Source organism: Numida meleagris, chromosome 6 (assembly GCF_002078875.1).
Source record: "Numida meleagris isolate 19003 breed g44 Domestic line chromosome 6, NumMel1.0, whole genome shotgun sequence".
In the NCBI taxonomy this organism is placed as follows: domain Eukaryota; kingdom Metazoa; phylum Chordata; class Aves; order Galliformes; family Numididae; genus Numida; species Numida meleagris.
This window is the reverse complement of record NC_034414.1, coordinates 53,318,107-53,340,628: the sequence shown is the minus strand read 5'-3', so window position 1 is coordinate 53,340,628 and position 22,522 is coordinate 53,318,107. Positions and strand designations below refer to the sequence as shown.

The following is a 22,522-nucleotide window of genomic DNA, read 5'->3' as shown; positions in this document are numbered from 1 at the left end:
AATTATATTTATTTCTTTGGGGGAAACAGTTGGATTAGCAGCACCATAGGAGTGTAAAAGTCACCAGAAGGAGACCAGCAGAGCAGTATTTTCACAATGTAGGAGCAGCGGACTGATTACTTGCAGATTCTTAAAAGATTCAGGATACTTTGGGATAATCTTCTTTAGTCAGCAGGTGCATGAACTCCCGTGTGCTCCACATTCATTGAATCACCTTAAAACCCTGCAAAGTATTTGTGCCAGCTAACTGCATGCACATGCTCAGGACTGTCCTTTTCACCAAAGGTTTTATCAGCACAAGCTCCATCTGCTTCAGGCAAACAGAGCAATTCCTACTGACACAAGCTAAGGTAAGCTGGGCACAGATTGTGGTATCATTTCAGTGCGTCCAAGCCAGTCTAGATGACACAAGAGTGCAAGTTCCAGGCTTTTTTCATCATGGGAAAGCTAAGTCCTGAAAACAACTTGTGGATAGGTGAAATGATGGGCTGAGGAAGGCAAAGTGACCCCTGAACAAGAACCAGAGGTACCACATTGCCGTCTGTCTGTGCTTTTTCAATACCTATCACATGGCGTGCGTGGGTCCCCATCAGGAGATAACAGCACCATCTGACTGCCATTGTTAGTATCGGTGTGTTAGGGATGAGTTGCATTTTCTTCAGGAAAAAAAATTAGGAGAAACAGCTCTCAGCTGGTTGAATCTGGCTACGACAGGCAAGGCCGTGTTGTACCTCACTGGCCAGGTCTCATATTGGAGGGTCTAGAAGCTCCCAGAGAAGAGTGCGGCCATCTCCAAACTGCTGCTTCTTTTCCCTGGAGTGGAGCAGATTTGTGCAGATTTTTTTCTCTGATTCATGCTTTTTTGTAGCATCAGTTTGAGAGTTCCAGAGTGAAAAGGAGGCAGGTGGAACACCAGCAAACAGTGCCTCTGGGGAAAAACAGCAAATTTATCATCAATCCCTGCTGGTCACACATGCCTAACAGCCAAGTACTTAAAAATGGGAATGGATTATGGTGCTAAATCTCACTAAGGAGGCTGTATCCAATCCTTTTGCACCACATTACAGGGCAGAGCCTTCTCCACGGCACACCACCTCCTCTCTCCGTCTTGTCTAGCTGTGTTTTGTCTTGCCCCTAGCTGCTGTAGGCCAAATTTCTCCTCTTGGGATCTTGAAGAAATGTCCTTGAGCTTTCCACCCACTCACCGTGAGTTGAATTTAAATACAGAGACATTCATTAGCTCTGCACTGTCTTAATTTCTCATTCACTCTCAAGAGTTATCTTCTCCACTCTACATTTTAACATTAGGTGTTTCTCAGTGCCTAGGTTTGCATATCCATCAGCTCCAACTCATGGTGGAGATTAGAGGAGCCAACACAGCAGAGAGATGTCATGAAGAAGTCCTCCTCCAAGTGGTGTACATTGAGACTGGACTGTATACATTGCACTAAGCACTGAGCTCAGCACTGCTATGGTACGAATTGTCATTCAACAGAACCTAATGAACACCTGGAAAAGATGAAGATCAAATCCCTCCAAGATCCTAGGTAAACTGGAGATAACTTCTTATTTGAATTTTAAACATAAAGGCAATAAATTGAGGAGAAGCAAGAGATGGTATAGTGAAGGCTGATTGTGTTGTTTGTAATTTCTTTTTTTATTATAGCTTGTAATAGCTGAACAACAAAAAAAAGAAACTAAGCAACATCTTTGACTCCAATAATCACATTTATAAGAAGCCCTCTTATTAACATAAGGAGAAGATGAACAGGAAATTCTCCAGTGTGTGGTCTGACTGGTCCTGTGATCTGTTGTTCAGCAGCAAGCTGATTGCTTGGGACACGTCTGGACAAGGAGAGGAGCCGAGGTTAACCACGCAGAGCTCACTGTGCCCTTTCACAGTGAATTCAGCAAAGTTTATGCAAATATATTCTGCACATACTTGAAGGGAGGGTAAAGAGCAATACAGTACTGGACTGGTGGGACAAAAGGACTTCTGAAATTTCCAGTTAATACTTGAAAGCATTTTGAAGAGTGTGTTGACCATGTTTGCCAGGTTTCTTTGTCTCTGAAGGACAAAAAGTCTCGCAGAAGCATGGCTCATGCTTTCTCTGTCCCATAATGGCACAATAGCTTTCCAAGAGATGACATTTCCTGCTTTAAGGCAAAACCAAACCAAAACACAGCACAATGGCCTGAAAACCTATGTTTTAAAATATGCTTTTTGTTTTTTCCTTAAAGGGGACAGAATTGGAGACCAAGAACAACGCTGTGATTCCTCGCACACCACAGAACCATGCATGTGGTGAATAGGAGGAGATCACTGTGCTTGCACGGCCAGGGCACTCCCAGCACATGAACCTCTGAGTGCCAGGAGTGTCCAGGAAGAGAGCAGTCTGTGTGATGTAACCCAACCCACATGAATGGAAGTCGGCACCTTCAGAGCCCTAATCACAAGATCCGGTCATAGACCATAGTCATTAACTGTGAGAGCACTGATGTCAGTGCCAGTGGGCACTGCCTCACTCTGCAGGTTTGTAGGTCTGTGCCGTTTCTGAGCTGTGTTATCAAAGTTAATCCATTTTCTTCCGTCTCTGTGCTGCAGCTGGTTAATTTTTTACATTAGAAGTACTTAGAATAGGTGGTGCCTAGAAACCAGCCTTTAAAAACATTGGATGAAAAATGCCTGCAGTTGTAAAATAAATTTAAGAATGTCATTGGCTTAAGGAGAGCGCGGTGCTGCCTTTCAGACTAATTTAAAACTTGAACTGCAGCCATCTTTAGCTTTAACAAAATCAATATGACCATATGCTGTGTCAGTCGCTGCCCATTTCAATCTTTGAGGTCGTTTTGGCATCCGGAAGCAAAGGTACCAGCATCCTGGGAGGCTTCATTCAACCCTGAGCAGCCTTCAGGATTTCATTGCCACAGCCTTGAACAATCAGGTCCTAAGTCAGTCATGAGGATTTCAGATAGGGCAGGCAGAAATAAGCTGCCTTTTGGCTCTAGTTTACATTTACATGTAAGCTGGTACTTGTTTCAGAAGCACGACCATCACAAGATGGAAGCGGTCAAATTGTTGATGTCGATGTGAAGATGACTGAGGTGCTCAGTACATATTTTTGTTCTGAATTTGGAAACAAGAAGAATCACGCACTGATGTCATGAGGAGACAATGCACTTTCCATCCCATTAGTAACCAAGGAGGCTATTAAACAGCATTACTGGGGATAAACATTATTACCTTAACAGGTCCATGCAACTGTCACCATCACAACAGGAGTGAGTTGGCTCAAGGGATCTCTGCCCCTCTCTCACTTCATCTTGGAGGACTTCAAACATTTTAGAGGATTGGAGAAGTGCTGCGTTTGGACAAACTCATAAAAAAAACAACTAGGGCAACTAAGTAATTCTAAGCCAGTTAGCAATTCTGGGCAAAGTAATGAAATACTGATATAGAAGTCAACAAATAAAGAGTGTAAATAACAGGGATCAACATGATTTATGGGGAAAAAAGGTCTTGTGAAAGAAGCTTGATTTTCTCTTTTCATGAAATTATCGGTTTGGCTGAGACAGCAACTAAATAGATACAAGACATTTGTCTTTTGTAGATTGGTTGTGCAGTACTCTCATCATAAGTTATGGCAGTAGCTAATAACTTAGAAAGTAAGTGAATTAAGAACTGAGTTCCTGGGAAATCTTAAGTAAAACACAACTCTCAGTAAGGACTTGGCAGGAATCAGAAGTGTAGCCAGGTTCTGACACTACACCCAACACCACTCAGCTTTCTTTTTGAAGGTGAGTGCATTCTGCACTTTGTGTAAAATGGACTCCTGTTAAAAAATGACAATGTCACAGTTCGTAGGAGTCACTGCTGAAGCCAGTTTGTACCACCACCACCACTGTCACTGCAACTGGCTTGGCCTGGGCCCCAAGTGGAAAAATATCCCTGTGTAACGGGATGGCAGCTCACATACATGAGATCTCTCCCAGCCCGGGCAGAAAGACCCAGCTGCAGGGACCCATGGGAGAGTGCAAAAGGCGCAGAGTTTGGGATTCAGGGTTTCAGTCATCAAAACAGTCATGCTGGGAATATTTAGCACAGCTGAGTGCTTCGTCCGAGCTCTGGCAGTTTTGGACGGGCAGCTTAAAAATAGAAAGCTGGGAAGTAAACACGAACATATCAATGTCCTTACAGAGTGAGATTTCACATCCCTGAGAACTTAGGCTCCAAATTTCTCTTCTGGGGTGGGGAGAAAGGCAGGGAAAGCTTTGAACACTCTCCTGGAGTAAGAGTAGATCCATGGAAATCTACTTTTGTTAGCAGAAGGTCTGATTGCGTGCATTTATTCTGCTCTGTGTAATTAGCACCATTGCCTCCTGATAATTATTTTACTCTCCACGAAGGATTACATAGCCGTTAACCTGGGAGGAAGAGAAAAAGAAGTAGGGACATGTGGGAAAGACTTTGAACACCAGATTCATTCACTGGATAGGAACAAAAGAGCATATTTAAAAGCTTAATTAACAAAAAGCTTGTCTTAAGGCAACTTCAGCTTACTACTAATAGATATCATGAAAATTCATCAATTCACTGCTGCAAATGAGGGTTTGCTGGCTGCAGACTGTTGCATGGGGCTCTTCCCTCTCTGCTTCTTTGCAATCTAATGGTAAGTGATGTCCAGAACTGAGTTTTCCTGCAGGCCTTTACGCAATTACTGTGATTCCTTGGCACTGGATGCTAATGATTCACCTGGATTGAGTCACACGCAAGGCACTGAGGCTCTGGAATGCTTCCCGCTACAACCACTGTGCTCAGCAAATCCGGGAGGTGAGTACAAAGGATCTTGCAATTGCTAAGCCTTCTAGGGAAAAGGAGAGGCTTAAAAGCAGTTCAGCAGTCACCTGCACTGATCACAGGCATGGATTTTATAAGTCAAATCTCCTCTGCTAGAGAAAAGTAACTTCTGGGTATTTAAGACTTGAAGGGAGATGCCATGGGTAGAAGGCTGGGTTTAGGAACAGTGTGGGTGTTCGAAAGGTATCATGGAGTTCCACAAAACTGAGAGAAGCCAAGGAGTAAAGAGCAACAGAGGAGAGACTCCAGAACCTGCCCTGCTGCATCAGCCTTGGGGCAAATGGCACAGGCCTGGGGATAGGCAACAGCCCATTTGGAAAGAAGGCAGGCAGAGATGCAAAGAAGGCAGGGGAGGCATCGTTTGGCATTTGGGGAGCAGAGGGGCAGCTGGTACTGCAGGTGGCAATGCCATGAAGAACAGAGTAAAAGAAAACACAACATTCTTGATGCAGTGCTGGTTTTGGTGGGCAGCCGAGGCTGTGCTGTTCTCAGCAGGGCGCGATGGGAAGCAGCACAGGGTTGCAAGATTTTCCATCAGTCTGGATGGATAACTCCAGCAGCCCCTCCCCTGCCCACTGTTATGCAGCAGCACTACAATCTAGATCAATTACTTATTAAGAGACGTTTTACTGGGCAAATGACACATCACTTGGCCCCACCTGTGGGCATTTGTGAGGTATGGTTGTTGCAATGTCCCTACTGTCACCAGTGCCTCAGTGACACTACTGCTGGTGTAGGCTGAAAGCTGTCTGTGTGCTCTCAGGGTGGAATTGTAATGGGTTACCCAGAGTATGTACATGGGGCAGGGCAGGAGATGAGCAATCAGCCTGACAAGTCCATGAGTGAATATTTGCATACATACCCAACACATTGAAGTGTCCCTTTGCATACAGGAGTGCATTAGCTCATCACATTGATGAGTCTGCAACTGAGTTAACAGCTAGAACAGGCAAAACTCAGAGTGGCCTGGGTGACTTGAACATTTCTGCCCTGGTTTTCGAGCTCTGTGTTGCTTGAACCTGCTTATCCCATGTCTATCTCAATGATCTGATTAAATCACAAGTCAGCAAAAGAATTAAGCTCAAAAATATGATGTTTCTCCAGCAGTTCTCTTTAAGGTATTGAAATAGTTTGCCTATAAAAAGCTGTACTTGTTCTTCCCAGAGTCACCTTCCTTGCCTAGTATGATATGCCCAGTAAATCCCAGTACCCTGGCCATCAGGGGCATAGATGGCATCTTGGCCATCTTCACTTAGCCATATGTTAATGCGTCCGGAGGAGGAAGATGGGTCAGGTGTGCAAGAGAAGCAGACAGATCTGCTAGATCCCACCATCTTGCTGACACAGACGGCATTGCTAGGGTTTCTGAAAATAGAGGGTTACCAGTGTTTACTGTAAGACATATTTCCCGTTCCAGTCTCTATCTTAGAAATAAGTAAAGAAACCAGGCTTCAGTTAATGGGCCCAAGGCAGAGATAGGATAGAGGGCCTTAACCCAAATGACTAAGCCATAAACAAAACATAACTAAGGGAAAATGGGTTTCTGAGAGGAAGTTAGAAGTAGCAATGCTAACCTCACCTATAAAAGGCATTATGTCAACCAAATTCAACATTTTGTGGTTTCAATCCTCTCCAAGATTTGTAATAGGTTGTGAACTTGTTCCTTCATATTCTCGATCACATCAAGACATATCCTTAATTAGCAAATCACTTGGACAATGCCTAAGCGAAATAAGGGATTTTAAGATTCTCTTGTATATAATGTGATTTCTAAGTTCCTGCTTTTGCTGTGATTCCTTCAGCTGTTTCAACACTGGTTCCACGCAGAGCAGCGCACGAATACCACAATCATTAGTTTTAAATGAAAATATATAAATCTATACATCAATGTGTGCAAAATCCAAAATTAAAAACAACCTACCAAACAACAACAACAAAAAAAAACACTTAAAGAATCTTTGAGAATATGAATTCTAATTTTTGAAAACTAGATCAGCTTATTGTAATGCAGTTCACCATATGAAGTGGTATATAAAGTGGCTTATGCCTTTCTGGCTTTCTTTTCTTCCAAAAATGAATGCTAGAATTGTTACAATCTCTTTTATACTGAAAACTGTGCCTTTGTGAGGGATGAAGATGGATGAGCAATTCTCTCTCGTAGTGATGCCAGTATAATTAAAGAGGTAGAAACAGAAGTGGAAATTGCTTTTTCACATGAATGATTGCATCTGGGATGCAATACAGAGGTGAAAGAAAAGCAGGGAATGCCTTAAGATTGGCCATCCTGTGACCATCACACCTGCTGTGGTATATGCGTAGATGGTCAGCTCCTTTCAGATCAGTCATTCAGAATTGCCTTATTTGATTTTCTTACTGTTCAGTATTTGACATTCATCCCTTCAAAACTAAGTGCTCTAAAATTTCAGGTCCTTTTCCCTTCCTCATTTCCCTTTTTTATTACAGACTTCTTCATGTGCAGTACAAAGCTTAGCTGCCTCCCCGGTTGTGGCCAGTGCTCTGCTGTCGTCAGTCAACGACATCACAAAACCCTGAATATAAACAGCTCAGGCTTTACCTTGCAAACCACTCTGGGCTTCTCTTTCCAGTACTCATCCCTCCAAGAACACTCTTCCAGCCCCAAGAGTTAGAAGCTGTCTCCTTCCAAACCAAAATTCCTCATGGGGCAACCTGGCCCTGCTGATCCTGATGGCACCACTGAAGCATGAAGCCAGTGCCTGCACTCTTCCCAGTGCATGGCCCCACACCACAGCATGGTCAGACAAACAGCCCCAGCCCTGTCAGCTCCAGTTTGCTTGACTGCTGGCTGTCTCTGATCTCTTTTGCTCAAGAAGCATTGGTGGCAGATAATTTGCTGTCATTTACTGAAAATCATCATCTTTTCCCACTGGGGCCACTGCTCGCCACCATGGAAGCTCCTTGCTTATGATAGTGCTAAATTCACAACAGACACATAAGGAAAGACAAAAAACAACAACAGCAACACCACCACCACAAAACAAACAAACAAAAAGCTACACACCTTCATGTCAGGACTGCTCCCTTTGGTGGCCACGCCAGCCTCCTGAGAGAGAGCTCCTCTCTTTGCCTCCTCCTACATTCATCTTCCTTTCACATAGAGAACCAGATCAAGCAGAGTGTCCCAGATGAAGTCACATCAGCTTCTGAACCTTCATGGTCTTCGTCCTTCCTTATATCTACTGGAAACACATCCCCATCCCTTACATCCTCGGAGTAAACACACCACCATCAGCGCCATGCCATGTTGATGGATCTTAGACCTTCTGCACTTGGATGAAGCACTCAGATCTTCTCAGTCATTCCCAAGTGTCAATGACCTGTTTCATGGCAAAAGCTCCATTGTTACTCCATGAGCTCATGCTCAGAGCAACTGAATTAGACCCTCTTCTTCTCCTGCCATTCATGCTCCTCAGGAACATGCAAGCTCTCCCTCTCCACAGCTGTTTGCCACCTTCCTCCTGTAGGAACTGCTCCAGCAGCTTTCCCCCAGTGCCAGTGCCTTCCTCGCTGCTCACATCACCCTGGCCAGTTCCTTACCCCATCAAAACACTCCCACTAATTCCCACCTTAATGTATAATTTCCAGTATGGCACTTTATCAACTGCTCTGGGAAACAAGGTGGGTACATGCTGTACATCTTATCTGGAAGATCAGTTCTCCTATCAAAGAAAGCTAACAGGTTAGGCTGGCATGGTTGACTTGGGGTAATGTTATCTCATCTTCTATTGCTTCCATAGTGATAATTGCTCATTCCTTCAAAGTTTCTTTCAAAGCCTTTCATCCCATTGAGGTAAGATTAATCTAACCTGTGGCTGTCCTGAGCTCACCTTTCCACTCTACTTGTTTCGACTTTGTGCACAAATGCTGTGTGTTATTTGCCCTAATATTTGCTCCAGATTAGATCATGTGGGCTGTCATCCTTTTCTGCAGAAGTGTTCAGCTGTGTTTTGCTGCACACTTTTAGCAGAAAGTAGTAACTGTGAAGCAAACATACAGCGCTCAAGAGCACACAGTCAGGATTTCTTAAGACTTTCAGCAAAATGAGCTGGCCAGGGGAAACCGTATCCATGATTTGGCTGGAGGGAGGGGTAGTTTGCAGGCTGAGGAAAGCCAAAGCACTAAGGCAAAGTGGGGTGAGGAAGGGAAATATGGCATCACTTCTGTCTAGGACCTGGAGAGCAGGATGTTGTCATTGGCCACGTATCTGCCCACCTGAAATATTTTTACAGCTCCCTCCCATCTTTTAATTGAGCACTCAGCATCCCTTAATAGGCTTATTCCCTTCTGAGGCAGGGAAGTTAACAGTTTTCACTTTACAGGATAAAAAGTAAGGCATGGGAGGGACTAGATTTATGTCACATAATACCATAATAACATACATACACATAATACCCTGTAACAGCTATTTTAAAATCTTTAGCTGTCCTCTTGAATATGCACTCTTTTTTTTTTTTTTTTTTTTTTTTTTTTTTTTTTTTTTTTTGCAGTGCAGTGAAAATAAAAATGTCCTGGTGTGGGAAAATGGCTTCCAGTTACCAAACATGTGGAGCAGGTTTTTGTGGCAAAAGAAGGAATCTCACAGCCTCAGAGGTGGTGTAACTTTTACCTTTGCTAATTAGAAAAATGCATTTGTAGTCAAAACGCACCCCTTGCAGGCATTAATCTATAAATACGTAATACACATTTTAACTCATTTTTAGATGTTTCTTTGCAGAAAGCCTACCATTTTTAATGTCTGAACACTTACATACATTTGCCAGTATAAAATGGATAATGCTCGGAGTTTCGTTGGTGAGAGCAACACAACTGTACCATCGAAAGGCTTGGTCCCACAAGGTTTTTGGTGCTCCTAACTCCCATTGAAGCGAGCCTCCAACGTTAGCAAGCACTTACCATCTGTATTTGCACTGCTTCCTTAGCTAGCATCTTGTGTTGCCACTTAGCATGGACAAAGGCTTTTGGTCCTTTACTCTATTTATTATTATTTTTGCCCGGCAGACAGGCAGGGAATGTGAAAGTATTACCTTACGTATGCACTAGAGGATGCTCGTGGGTCATCAGTGAGAGACAAGCTGCTTCCTCCTGCTCTCAATCTGCAGTGGCTCAAGACGTGTTTCAGGGCTCAGAAATTGTTTCACGGCTTAGACAGTGTTTCGAGGCGTAGAAAAGATAAGAAAAAATGTTCACATAGTGTTATGTAAATGATAAAGTAATGACAAAACCTTCTCCTTGCCTGTGCAACTGTACTACTCCTCAGTATAAGCAGTGTATGTTTGAAGTCTGCCTACATTCAGACAGGGACCTGGACAAGCCCAATAGTTTTGTTTTTGTTTTTTTTTTTTATTTGTTTGTTTTTTGTTTTGTTTTGTTTTGTTTTTCTAATCACCTATCGATTATACATTATATGGGATGAGCTGTATTTTGGCCAGAGCGTAGAGGGCAAACATCAGCTAAAGGCCATTTCTAACCCTGTCTGGCTGTCACTGTTACTGCTGACAACAAGGAAGAAAGGACAGGAGGGGATCTGGGTGGCTCTGCACAATGCCAGGAGGGGAATGGCTCTTGCGGAGGCCAGCAGGAGGTCGGAGCACACACACTGAGCACCTGAGTGATGTGATTGTTTTTTTCTAAAAGCGCCTTTTTCATTAAACTGCCTAATTTTACAGTATGGAAACGGTTGCAGTGCATTGGAACAAATTCGGTGTAATGGAACACCTGCATGCAAATGCAGGCTGTCAGGTGAGCTTCAAACTGAGAGCAGAAAAAGGACTCCAAATGATGGGCTTGGCATTTCTGGGGGAGTTGGAAAACCCATGGGGATTTTTGTTTTTAAAAAACAGATCAAATGTTTTCAAAACAAAAGACAAAGGAAAACCCACCACAAAATGCCACACTAATTTCATCATGCGGTGACACGAGGAGGCCGTGATTGTAATAACCACTCTGAAACTCCAGCTTGGGTGGCTCTTGAGGGAACAGAGGCCATAAGAAAACTCTCCCAGGAGCAAGGCTTGTTTCATCCTTCACTCTCAACACTCCATTCAGCAAAACTGTATTCAAAGACAAACCTTCTGGGCTTGCAACCTGCGTGAGAGACAGACAGATCATGAGGAAGGCCCAGTGTGAAGTGCAGGAGTGCACACGTTGCGTTATATCACATCCCTGGAGATGCACAGGGAGAGCATCCCAGGGCAAAACACACCTGTTTTACAAAGCTCCATGGAGACAGAGCTCAAACAGCTCTGCTTCCTTGAGCAGCACAAGGGCAAACCAGTGATCTAACCAACGTAGCCTGCTTGGGCTGGGACAACTGCACAAAGAGTCATCAGGGAGTCCGAGGTAGGAGCTGCCTTCTCACCTCCACCAGACACCCTAGGACAAGGGGTAATGGTTTAAAACTAAAAGAGAGTAGACTAGATTTAGATTTAGGTTAGATGTTAGGAAGAAATTCTTCACTCAGAAGGTGGTGAGGCCCTGGCACTGCTGCCCAGAAAGCTGTAGGTGCCACATCCCTGGAGGTGCTCAAGGCTGGATGGGGCCCTGGGCAGCCTGAGCTGGTGGGGGGCAACCAGCACAAGGCAGGGGTTGGAGCTGGGTGAGCTTTGAGGTCTCTTCCAACACAACCCATTCCATGATTCTATGATTCTATGAACTCATTTGCTCCCCTAATAAATGCACAGAGAAAACCATCCAACCAGTCCTTCATAGTGCAGGTATAGCCCCAAGGAGGAAGGTAACACTAGCTGTACCACTGCTGAAATGTCTTCACCTGAAATGTTTATGCTGCTGAGTGAGCCACTGGTAGGAAAAACAATTGTAACAGCAGATTAACAGTGTAACTTGTGGTCATGATGCTCACCTGGGTCTGCAGGTTGCAATTCAAGACCTTGCTGCAGTCCAGAGAGAACATGCATTGCTCAAACTGAAGTTGAAAGTTCTGCTCTGGATCTCAGAATCCCGTTACGTGTTTGAACCTTTTTCCTCGGAAAATCTGTTTTCCATATAAGTCCCCCGATACCCTTTCCTCCCCCAAAGACATGCTAAATGTTTGGTGTAAGCAGCTCCATGTGGTAACAAATCCCAAAGGCTAATTGTGTGGAAAAGCATTTCCTTTCATCAGTTTTAAATTTTCTGCCTTTTAGTGTTGACTGTACCCTTTCCCTTGCATCATGGGAAAGCAATGCTCAATGCACAGAGCTGGAAAGGGCCCAAGACCACCGATTCATTCTGTGAAGACCAGCGGGCTGCCAGCAGCCTTAAACAACTGTTGATCACCAACACCAACAAATTCCAAACAGATTACCAAAAAAGGGCAAGGCCAAAACCCATTTCTGGGCTATAAAAACAGATTCCTCCAACTGTTGTTACGGTGAGTAATTCAGCTTGTTTGCAGATGACAGGCAGAGCAGAGCTGTCAGTTGCTGGCAGAAGGAAAACACGCAAGCCCTCGGAAGTTGTGCAGTTTTCCTTTATTTTGCCTGAGTAGCTGCTAACATCACAAACAGCTTTTCTGAAGAAAACGCCAAATCGATCCTGTTTTACTTTGGAATGAAGCAACAGTCACTCGGAATTCCCCCAGCAGCATCTTTAGGCTGTGTTTGCACTGAGAGGAGATTTCTTGCCTTCCCCCTCCCCAGCTTGTCTTTGTCTTCCCAAGAGTCTGCAGCCTGCTGGCTCTGAGAGCACCTTGGGAAAAGGCAGATCAGCAACACCAAGCATCCTACCATATCAGACCTCTATTTGCTTCCATTCCTGAAGTAAGGCAACTTAAAAAAAGGCAAACTCACTAACAGGTCAGTAATTCATATCAGTGTGCTTTTTTCTGCTCATTTCCACATGTGGCACCTGGCAGTGAACCTACCTCTCCAAGTTCCACCTGGTTCTGTGCCAGCCTGGGACTGTGTGTGCCAGGCAAAAAGGCCAGCATCACATGGTGGGATGCATGCATGCAGCCCAAATTGGAAATCTGGGCAAGCAGCCGAGGCAGAGGATGTCTCTGTGTGCAAATCTCTGCTCACCTTCCTCCCCACACAGGGATGCAACGACTGGCTGACAATCCTAATAAAAACATAAGGAAAAATTAGACATTACCACCCAAATCTTTTGCTGTGTCAGTGCACAAGGTAATCCTGGAGCAGATTAGTCAGCAGCTTCCTGCTATCCTATAATCCTGTGCATAAACTCGGCTATTCCAACATCGCTGTTCCTATAGCCCATATCCTCAGATAACCCACTGCTGCTGTGTTCCCTTCTCTGGGAAGATGTGGTGTGAGGGGGAAAAATGCTCTGGGCCCAGGCAACTCCTCATTTATTGTCTGTAGATGTAAACAGAAGGGCTGAAAAGAAGTCAGTACAGATAATATCTGGCTACCACACAAGAAAAAGTGGTGTTTTGGGAAGTTATCTGAAGGACAGCAGTCTAAGGCGCCAGTTTGCTTTCATTTCAGTCAATAACCTCACCTAAACTGCTTAGCAGAAATTTCTTCATATCCTTTATTCAAAATCCTTGGGTAAAAGAAAGCGCAATGGTCATTTTTGTAAGTTCACGGCCAAGAAAACATAACCAGGTTACTATAATGTATCACCTACGTCACCACAGGGACAATGCTGAAGTTGTGGTTGGCTTGGAAATACAGATATGGATTTTGGGGCAAAGTGAAAAAAAAATACACTTTTAGTTATGTAGTATCACCAAACATGGAATTAAGCACATTGCAAAAGTCAGTCTTTAGAGACTTCTTGCTGTTTCTGAGGGGTTCTTTTGCTACTGAAGTTTGAAAATATTCTCTTTTTTATTACTGAGAGGTGGATTGGCTGAATTCTAGCTTTGAATATGATCTCCTTGTCCAACTGCACTAATTTCCTCCAATAAAATTCTTTAAGGTTAAAAAAAATTCCCATTTCATCCATTTTCAGTTATCTTTGCTGTAAAAAAGCTCCTGCTCAAGTTCAACATGAACTTCTTTGTACACGTCCCACACACATTCAGATGGGCAGTTATGCATGTTCATAACCTCAGCAGTTAAAATTTTGTTTAAATATATCCTGGTTCAAGGAGTTCCAGAGCAAGCCAAATGTGTTGCCTGCTGTACACAGCCTTAAAAGTGAGGTCTGTTTGCATTTGTGTGTCATTAAAGACAATATTGACAAGCTAGTGAAAGGTAGAAGTGGGGCAAGGCATCAAACACTTGAAAATAATCCAGGGACAATTTTATATTGAGAAAAGAGCCGCTCTAGTCTGAAGAAGCAGAAAAAGAAGTTGAAAACAGCAGCAGAAGTTCAAGCAGATGCTAGAACAAAGGCAGGGGGTGAGATAAGGGAAGAAAGTGAACTACAGGTTCTGCTTGCTGTCAGCTAACGCCAGCTGAAGGCACACAGATAATTTTCCCATCCCAGTTTATTTCCCTTTCTTTATGCTTATGATGCAAGCACATATTGACTTGATTTTAAACAAAACCTGAACTGCATAAATTCAAGTTCCTCAAATTGTCCTGAGAAAAGAGGGATGAGGATATGAAAACCAAATATTTATACAAGTGTTTTCTTCGGGAGCGTGGAAGTGATTCTGCTACTTTTCTCTCAATGGATATTACTGCTTTGTGAAACCTTGACCAGACACAGCCTGAGAAAGAGAGAAGAGCCTGTGCTCTGTTAACACTCATCTCAAAGATACCTTCCCATTAACTTTCATTCTGCTTTTTCTGTTTCCTTCCCAGCGCTTTTTCCCAGATCCCTTTACAAAGAGGCCTGCACTCACACACCCTGACACAAAGGTGAGGAGCTCCCCTTGCCATGCTAACAACTGGCTGGAGCACAGAGCCAGGCTTGTCTCGCTTCAGCTGGTTGCACGCGCACAAGGTCTGAGGCGTTACTCAAGGAACCTTGTGTGATTTTTCAGGGATTAAGAGACAATGCGGAAAACAGCACGTCAAGAACCTCCCGTGACCCAGGATTCCCTCTCCCACATCCCACGCAACAAATGCTCCAGTGCCCTCAATTCGGTGTCTGGGTCGCTCGGACGCTCCCATCCTGGTATCAAAGTGGGTCTGTGTGATTGGTGTGGCCTTGCTCTATCAATCCACCCCACGCAGAGACCAGTTCAACACAAACCCAGCTTTCTATGGGAGATCATAGTATTACAGGAGTAACTTCAGCATTATTAGCATTATCACGGTCAAGAGACAAATGCTTTCTGCCATTTACCCCTCAAACTTTGCTCAATATTTACAGCGTTGTCCTCAATGCATTAGCAAAGACATTCACTCACGTTTGCTGTCTGCCAAAAAGCAAGTTAATTTAGCTCAGTGTTACAATCCAAAGCAGTCTGAGTCATCTACATCCCCGGCTATTGGTGTCCAGACAGACACCACATCCATCCACACACACATTAATAAAGATGTAAAAATAAGCCACCAGTTCCTCTAGACCTGAAATAACACATCTGATCCCAGGAAAGCAGAAGAACTGAGAGGAATGACCTTGGTCGAGGAGCTACATTGCAGGTTTTCTTAATGCATCCTCAAGTGGTTTGGTCCAAGTCTTCCTGCTGTCCTGGAGTCTGTGTCTGGTGAGGGGACACCAGTGATGCTCCAGCAGGGCCAGCACTGCCTCCTCACCCAGACCTAGGTACCAAGGAGCGACGGATCAATTATTCATCAGCTAAAAGGCACACTTCTATTACAGCAGATGTTTCTTCGAATGTTTGACACTGCCCATTAACTCACCCTTTAATTTTAATTACTTAACTAATGGCTATAGTCAAGGTTAAATGAGTTTAAATCTTCGTTCTTTTCTTATGCTGCTTAATAAAAAGATACCATCTGACCTAATGAGGAAAAAGGAGGAAGAAGGAGCTGAAGCAAGTATAATCTTTGACAGGATACAAACAAACAGCCAGTGAATGCTCCATGAACTCAACACTTGGATCTAGTTTTCACTAAAGCAGAGGAGTGATGGAAAGCTCCCTGTAGCTGAAGGTGCCCATCGGGTTGCACAGTGGGGCAAGACCCTGGCTGCACGAGGGCAGGACATGTCACCTTCCACCTTCCTGAAGCCAATAGGGAGAGGAAGCTCCTGCTCAGCAAGGTAAGAAGCATTTGTTTCAAACCACCTGAGACTTCAAGTTATGTGAGTAATTTACGACTATAGGTCACAGTGATGCTTGCCCCATGCTTCCTCCTGTATGTAACTACGGTCCATCTGAAGAGCAGAGCTGGTGGGACAAACAGGGAAGGAGCTTTTGCATAAGAAGTGCTGGGCTGCAGGAGAGGGAACGTCTGTCCCAGCCTTGCTGCTGCAATTGCATCCTTCCAGCTGGTTGCTGTGCTAGCTCTGTACCAGGTGGGAGCATGCAGCTGGTGCTCAGTGTCCTAGAGAGAGGGTAAGCACAGTGATTTCTGCAGCATACGTAGCTGTGCTCTTGCTATCTGCCAAGACAATAAATACCATGCATTTTGCCTCTGCAACTTGGTACCCCCCAAGGAATGAGCAGTGTAGGTGCTGTGAGTGCCACAAGAAGAAGGCACCTTTCCCCTCACTGTTCCCCCAGCACAGACAGCTGCCATGGCAGTCTCAGCCCTCAAGTCACACAGGAGGAAAAAACACAAGGACACATCCTGCAGAGGCCACATCACCAAGTAGGAGACTTTCTCTCAGCAGATGCAAGCAAAAAGCTACCTTCAGTGTCAAATCCTGTGACGTAACTCAAGGATACACACACGGTGTTTCTAGCAGGGTCTGTCTGAAAGGATCTCATTTGTACAGTTCAGGTCTGCCCAGAGAAAAACATCACAGTGTGAATAGCAGAACTGAGGCAGTACAGACCAAACTGCTCCCCAGCCCAGGGAGCAGCAACTCCACTGCACACCCATCCCAGGAGGGACTGGATACATGGTCAAGGAAAATATTTTTTTCTCAACATCCTATCAGAATAAGGACATGAGGGAAGGAAAGAGGAAGCAGGCAGAAGAATAAGCTATTTTTTTCAACATAGAGGAGAAAAGGAAACATATATCTTTCTGTCTTTCTTTCCTTCCTTTTATAGAATCATAGAACCACTAAGGTTGGGAAAACCACTAAGATCATCTAGCTCAACCATCAACGCATCACCACCATGCCCACTAACCATGTCCCCTTTTGCTCCTTTTTCAAGAGGTGAGGGATCACAGATTAAAGCACACCATCCTCCAGGTTGTTCTCACCCTTTGGTACATGTTGGTCTAGCTACTTGTTTTCTGTGTTTCGTGAAGAATTTGGAGGCTGGCACATGAATGGACTCCACACCAGGACTAAAAGAGGCAAGATCCTGAACTCAGCTTGGCTGGTGCAGATCAATCTCACTTCAGATATTACAACCTAGGCTTTAACACCATGTTCCCATCAGTGCTTTGTGAAAACCCTTCGGCTGCACCATAGAATCATTTAAGTTGGAAAGACCACTAAGATCATCTAGTCCAACCATCAAACCACACAGCCCTTCACTCAGGTTGCACAAATCCAGTCCCCACGTTGATAAAATGCATTACAACCAGCTACCTCACCACAGTCACACGTTAGCTGCTGCTATGATCACAACTTGGAGCGGGCCCAGGCCTCGGTTTCCACATGGAAAAAAGGGAAAACCATTAAGAGACATCAGCCTGTCCTTTCATCCCTCTCATAGAATCATTGAATCACCAAGGTTGGAAAAGACCTCCAAGATCATCTAGTCCAACCGTTCATCTATCACCACTATTTCCCACTAAACTACATCCATCTCTCATCCCAGGAACAGCTTAGCAGAGGAGGACACCTCCTCCTTCCCCCTAAAATCTGCTCCACCCCAACACGGTACCAAGGAGCGGAGAGCTGCTGACCTCCCAGCTCCGCGTGCAGCAGGCACTCCTCTCAGCCTCATCACCTCTTCCCAGCTATGCAATCACAAAGTGGAACAAGGCTCTCTACTTTAGTTTCTAAACCGAAAAAAATAAAGTTCTTAGGTTTTTGGTGGTTTTTGTCTTTTTCCATTTTTTTCCTCCCCAAGCAGGCTCACGAGGACATCCACTCATTTGCTTTTGGCTCCGGCTCAGCAGCGTTCAGTAGTGACAACCATCAATCCTGCCAGACAGCCGCCGGCACAGGCTGCTGGGAGTGGGCGATCTCCATTTTGCAGCTCCGCTGCAATGTGCGTGCGGCTCCGGGCGGGCTGGCGGGCAGCCAGGCGCTCGGCATCGCCCTCCCACCCAGAGAGGTGTCTTGACAGAGCGAGGTGCCAAGAGCGCGATGCCAATCGTGCCCATCCTGAAAACAGAGGCAGCAGCATGGCGGGGCTGTTAATCCCATGCGTTTCGGTGTCACCAAGTTCGCCAGTGAGATTTTTCCACCTGCTAAGTGGTGCTGAGTTTAATTCTATGGATGGCTCAGTGCAGAAAAGGGAAAGGCTGCATGAAGCACTCCCTTCAGCTGGCAGTTTCAAGGTCCAGCCGAGGGCATGCTACCAGCTCGCCCGTACCCTTTGGTGAAGATCAGATTTCTGAGTGCAGAACGGAGGATTTCATTCTTTGTTCTTGAACTCATTCTTTCCGTCGCAGGGTCCAGTGGAATGTAATTTCTCCAGATGCCAGCACCTCTTAGAAAATTGTAATATAACAGCTATGCACTCTAAGTGGCTTATTCATACACAGAGACTAGTAATATCCTTGGGGGAACGTTTAGAAACGGTGCGCAGTGATGCGATCCCAGCACAGGCAGGCTTTCCTTCAGCAGAGGCTTTGTCCCAAAACCACGCTTGTTTTCAAGAGGAGCAGCAGAGCTTGCATTTTGCGTTTTCCTCTCAGTTTGTTTAAAGTGTTTTCTTGCTGTTTAAAGCAACCAGCACTTCCTTCCTGGGAGGGAGGCAGTGCTTTTAGGGTTACTGTAAATAATCAGAGCCAGAACAATTGGCTGAGTAAATTATCCTGTCTGCTGACACTAACAGACTCCATCGAGCTACTGGGAACTTCATCAGCTTTTTTCCCTCTTACTATTATTATAACAAAACAAAGGTTTGCTGAAAGCTTTGCAGCAAACCAAGAGCAACACCTCGCAGACAGCAGCACCAAGGCTCGATTTGCAAAGACCTCATGCAGTGATTCCAAATGAAGAGGTCCATTAAGGAGAGAACGAAGGGACCCAAGGAGCCAACTGAGAGATGACAGCATGACAAAGCCCAAAGGAAACTCCAATGCTGCCAACGCAACTGCCTGCAGCATGCACCAGGAGCCAGGTGCTGCTGCTGGGATAGCGTCTTGCAGGGCTGGGGAGCCAGGATGGCACTCTGCAACATAAGAAGCCCATGGAGCTGCAGGTGTCCCTGCTCACTGCAGTGGAGTTGGACCAGATGGCCTTTAAAGGTCCCTTTCAATTCAAACAATTCTATGACTCTATGATTCTAGGCTGATAGAGAGGGGGTGCAGGGATAGCTGTGGCCCCTGAGCCCATCATATCCTGGGGACGGCATGCAAGAGTATGAAAAGACCTGGGGAGAGCCATAGGTAGGTTTCTTACAGAAAGAAAAGAAAAAAAAAAAAAGATGAGGTCTGCTTCTTACCCAGCAACTAGAAAAGAATCAAGCTGCAAAAAAGCTTTGGTTAGTGTCTTTCCTGTTTGTGCAAAGTAATCTGCCACTCACGAGGGGACAACCGATAGGTCAGACAGGGGAAGGATGACACGTAGGTGAGGGGGTACCGCAGTGTGCCTTGCAGAACGAGGACTCACACTGGGTATATTCAGGAGCTCGCTGCTCACCGCTCTCTAACGAAGAACTTTATTAGAAGGCAGCTCTGCTCGGCAGCTGGATTATGCTGAGGAGCGGGCAAGTTAACGGTGTTAACATTACCCTTGGATGGAAGCAGCATAAATACAAAATATTTGTTTCTCTGCTACTGTGCAACATCTGTTCTCAATAACTCAGTCATTTTCCTCTCTCCCTCCCTCGGGGTTTCAAAGTACACAAGGAAGTGGGAGCGACTTGCAGGTAGCCCGCTGTGCCTGCCTGAAAGTTGTGCAACACGCAGAGAAAGGCTTTGCAGAACTGGAGTTTGCCCCAGCAGCACCTACCAGGGCAGAGCTTTGTAGGATACCGGCAGTAAAGCTGGCGCCTTGTAAAGAGATATATTTTCAGTAATTTGGTACATTCACATGTGAACAATCTAGGAGGATGGCAACCTTAAAGACTTTCATCTGAAAGGCTGAAAATAAAAAAAAAAAAAAAAAAAAAAAAAAAAAAAACTTGTAAACCTCCCCACAAATTAGACAGCTTTGGCTGCAGTGCTGAAAGCCAGCAATGCAGTAAGAACACTTGTTCATCTATTTTTCTCCTTTGCACAATGCAGTTGTAAAAGCAGAGGGAGCTTGTGCCAGGTCATGATGTGGAAAAGGGCTCTCCAAGGGAAACTCCCGGCACTGACATTTGAGCAACAAGGCTTTTGGATATGTCAACTTGAGGCGAGAATTAAGAGATCCAGATATCATGGCTGCACATGAGATCATCCTGGGGGATGAATTCAGGTTTTGTAGTTACATTCCTGATACCCCCCTGCATTCCCCTGTGCTCCATCAACTGCACAGAGACACGCTACGCACCCTGAAGACCAAATGAACAAACAAAAAAACGCACACAAAAAGGCACATTTAGAAGAACAATTTTCCAAGATAAATCTCCTAGGTTTCCTTATTCTGAAGGCAGCTGACATTTTTGTTGGGTTTGAAATAAATGAAACAAAGAGCCAGAAGTTTTTATTTGAAGGTGAGCAGTAAGGCATTGCAAAAAACTTGCCAGTGTGCAACTGGAGGCATAGCAAAACACCTCAAGGAAGCTGCTGCACTCACATTGCACTTCAGAGCAGCATTCAGTAAGTTCTGGCACCTTTTGATGTTTGCAAATACTGTAGAACAAAGCACTGTCTGATCTCATAAATTCTAGTTTTACAAGAAGGCTTAAAAAAAAAATTGAGCCCCCCCCAAAAAAGAATGACAGGTGTCTTTTGTTGTTGAAAGTCTCAGGCTTTTTTAGCTGCCCAGGGAGGTGGTGGGGTCACTGTCCCTGGAAGTGTTCAAGCACCGTGGAGATGTGGCACTGAGGGACATGGTCAATGGGCACAGTGAGATGGGTTGGGGTTGGACTGGATGATCTTAGAGGTCTCTTCCAACCTTAATAATTCTCTGTTTCTATGATTAATTTTAGAGATAAAAAGAGATTTGGATTCTGCTGATTATGAGCAGCACTGCAGTGCCTCTGCCTTGCTCATTGCTGTGGGGGTACTCCATCCCTACAAACACCAGGAGCAATAGGAAGCAATGCTGTTACCTCCACTTTAGAGTAACACCATGCCCAGAGGCTTGTACCTTGCTCCAAAAAACAACTGCCCTTTCTGCATTCAAGCCTGCAAATGCAGATTGCTGCCTCCCCAAAACTATCCTGGCTCCCTGCTGGCAGTATCTGGGGAATAACACTCAGGCTGGGATCCCAAATCCCAAAATGCTGCGAGGGGCCTGAAGCTTTGCCACCTCGCAACCTGCGTAGTGGCCAGAGTGAAATTCAACCCCTGGATGAACCAGGTGAACCCGAGCTTGAGTAAACTCTCCACGCTCCTGCAGAGCCATGGAGCTAACTTTGTCTCCTAGGTGTAGGATAGGCACCAGGAAACACAACACAGCCCAGAGGGACCAGCAGAGAGTGGGGAACACTGCTTGGCCTTCCCCTTGGCCTGGAGCCAGCTCGCAATGACCAGAGCCCCACTGGGCCCTTCCCTCTCCTGCACACGTTGCCTCAATGGTCCATTTGTCACGTACTAGAGCCTCCTGTATGTTTACTGGTCATGAAATAAGGCATTTGGAGGGCTTTAGAATAAGCTTGTTCTGCAGTTCGGTGGATTTGCCCAAGACTCTGTATCCATGTTTGGTTTGTGAGTTTAGTGATCTCACCACACAAGCCCACCCTTGCAGCTCAGCCTTCACACTGCCAGCAGAGCCTCTTAGAAAGACAAAAGCATAAGAGCATGTACTGTGTGTGTTAGACATTACGAGGAGAAACAAGCTCTCCAGGCTAAGGGACAGGCGGACACCGCTGCAGATAGCATGAGGAGCTGAGCCAGCCCTGCGCAGGGGTGGAAGAATGGAGCAGATGCCCAGAAAGGGCTTTTCCAGCCCTCTCCCAAAGACTGCGTGTATGGAAAGCAGCAGTGTGAATAGGTTTGCTTACAAAACAGTTGAAGAAAAAAGGCTGTTTGCCATGTCAAAGGATCTCTAAAGAAATGATTAAAAAGAAGTCAGCTTCTTCTGACAGCTGATCAGAAGGGTTGAAATTCTAGTCTTTGCAACTACTCCTAGTCTACCAAAAAATAAGATTTGTTAACTAATTCATAAACGAAGGTAGAGAAAAGTTTCTGCTCCTCCAAATGTCGGTGGCCTGCTGTAAAATAAAGATACCTTTTGCTACATAAAAAATGAAGATGCCCATTCCCATTCCTTGCTCAGAGTTTGTTGCCATAACCTATAGCACAGTTGTGATGGGTTTTTGAATGCAAGATCTATTATGTTTCCTGCCAGAGGCTCAAATCCGTACAGGTTTCAAAACACCTTGCCAGGCAGTTACCTTTTGTACTGACT

At 45.0% G+C, this 22,522-nt stretch overlaps 1 long non-coding RNA gene across 2 annotated transcripts; it reads right to left on the bottom strand.

Annotated features, from left to right (window-relative positions):
- LOC110400964 lies at positions 1,618 to 18,750 on the bottom strand. 2 transcript variants are annotated; one of them, XR_002440183.1, is made up of 5 exons: positions 17,752 to 18,750; positions 12,759 to 15,519; positions 9,922 to 10,981; positions 7,899 to 8,214; positions 1,618 to 4,425 (listed from the first exon to the last, which is right to left on the bottom strand). It is a non-coding gene; the product is annotated as an uncharacterized LOC110400964 (long non-coding RNA). The 2 variants fall into 2 exon arrangements; XR_002440182.1 differs by having other exon boundaries at positions 1,621 to 4,425; positions 12,759 to 18,750.